At 27.8% G+C, this 2,000-nt stretch overlaps 2 protein-coding genes across 11 annotated transcripts in view; one reads left to right on the forward strand and one right to left on the reverse strand.

The window, feature by feature from the left end:
• The window catches only part of LOC117175063 (RING finger protein nhl-1), a 78,228-nt gene that overhangs the window by 71,454 nt on the left and 4,774 nt on the right, over positions 1–2,000 (reverse strand). The window lies entirely within an intron of this gene.
• The window catches only part of LOC117175064, a 106,239-nt gene that overhangs the window by 34,963 nt on the left and 69,276 nt on the right, over positions 1–2,000 (forward strand). The gene's annotated exons all lie outside the window — the stretch shown is intronic.

Raw genomic sequence — 2,000 nt, forward strand, 5'->3', positions numbered from 1 at the left:
TTCTGGATCAATCTGAAAAATCTCTATCCCTTCCACACACTACTCCTTTCCCCTGCCGAGTGAGTCACGCCTACCCTGAAAGGGAAATGGCTTAATGGTGTATATATATCGACTATTAACTAGTCGGCGCTGCCCCACTTACCCTACGTATTAGTAATTAAATATAAAAACGGACATTTTTTAATATAAGCGCCAGACCGGTTATTTTCGTTTTCATCTTAAAATTTTCATAGTATGCCATATTATTCTAGAAAATTAAAAAATGCCATTTATTTAGGACTTTTATTAAAACTTGACTAAGCCTCACCATATGCCTCTATAAAATAGTCACTGCTAATCAAAAATAGAGAAAAACTCTTGTTTATTTATTTCATAATTCTTTATAATTTTTATAATGCCAGAAATAAAATCCTTCTCAATACTTTGAAAAATATTCAAATTTTAACTAAAATAATTTCATAATGGCCGAATTTCGTTAATTTTTAAAGAATTTATTGTTTCAATAGTAATTACATTAATTGATTAAGTAATTTCGTTTGTAATTAAACTTAGCTTCATTATTTAATCCATTCAAATTCTACCCTGCAAGGCGTAAAACGTTAAAGCTGATGCTAAAAAATATTTTTCAAGTAATATAAAAGAAACGTTTAAAAAATGATTAAATATAACTTTTCTTAAAGCAGTATTGCCTCTTTTAAAAAATTATGCGAATTTTCTTAACTTTTTCGTAAAAAGTTTTATTTTTTGCACACTGAAACCTAACAAATTTTTTTAGTATCTTATACAATATAAAAATACCATTAAAAGAACCACTCGTTGGTTCATTTTGATATCTTTTCAATAATTTCCAAGGTAAATTGTGTTTTTGAAATGACGAAAAAATTAAGAAATCGTATGCAACCAACAAAAAACAGGTGGTATGACAATTCTAAAGGTTGCAGTAAGCCCAAAAAGAAAAATTTTACTAAAATAGATCCGAGTTTCTTTACTGCAGTACAAAAAAGTCTGAAATGAAATAGAAAAGAATAGTTTGTTCTTGTATACATAACTACCAACGCCAATTATAAATCAATATTATTAATTTTCTTATTACAAAACCGGTTGTGTTTAGAGAATAGGTCTTTAAAGATCAATTTATAAATCAAAACATGAAGTATATTATATCAAATGGCAGCAGAAAAGAAAAATGGTTAGGGGAAAATATTTCATATTCGATAATGTGAATTTTCTCATTATAGAAATGCTAAATGTAATCTAAAAATTTGTTACAAGATGTATGAACAAATCACTTGTAAAAAATTAATAAAATTTATCATTCCAACATTTACTGATATCCAATACGTAGCGTGCTCCCTTATTCACAAATAAACAATATTTTCTGACCCTTTGTTTTACAATTTAAGTCTTTTTTATTTATCTCTCATTATCTTACTCATATTGTACTATTTTTAGTTCCACCATAAAATTGGAAGAGCACATTCTCTGAATATATTAGAATTCTAACAAAACCTTGAATAAATGGGATAATTTTTGGATCTTCTCATATTTTTTTAATATAAAAGTTGATTGTGCTATATAAAACCTTACATATTTCTAAAAACATTACGTTTAGAACTCTTGAGTACTTTAGAAGCAAAACAATAAGCAAAGAAAAAAAGAAAGAGATACTTAAAATACAAGTCCGAATTTTAATACGCAAAAACTAATACCTTCTAATTATGATGAAAATTTAAAAAGGCTAAAATTTCCCAAGTGATATCAGCATAGCTCAATTCAGTTTCATTTATAGAAAACAAAATTCTAATTAAAATTCTGGTCTTCCTTCATTGAAGATTAGAAAATCTATATGGTAACAATCAGATGCAGATTGTAGTACCACTTCCGTCTATTTTTCGTCCTATGATACAGTCTGTCAAGTTAAAGCGTGGGTGGCTTTACTCGCAGTCGGTAAGGTGTATCGACATGATTTTGGTGTCAAAATATTAAGAAGAGCTCCCTCT

Source organism: Belonocnema kinseyi, chromosome 6, assembly GCF_010883055.1.
Source record: "Belonocnema kinseyi isolate 2016_QV_RU_SX_M_011 chromosome 6, B_treatae_v1, whole genome shotgun sequence".
Taxonomy (NCBI): Eukaryota; Metazoa; Arthropoda; class Insecta; order Hymenoptera; family Cynipidae; genus Belonocnema; species Belonocnema kinseyi.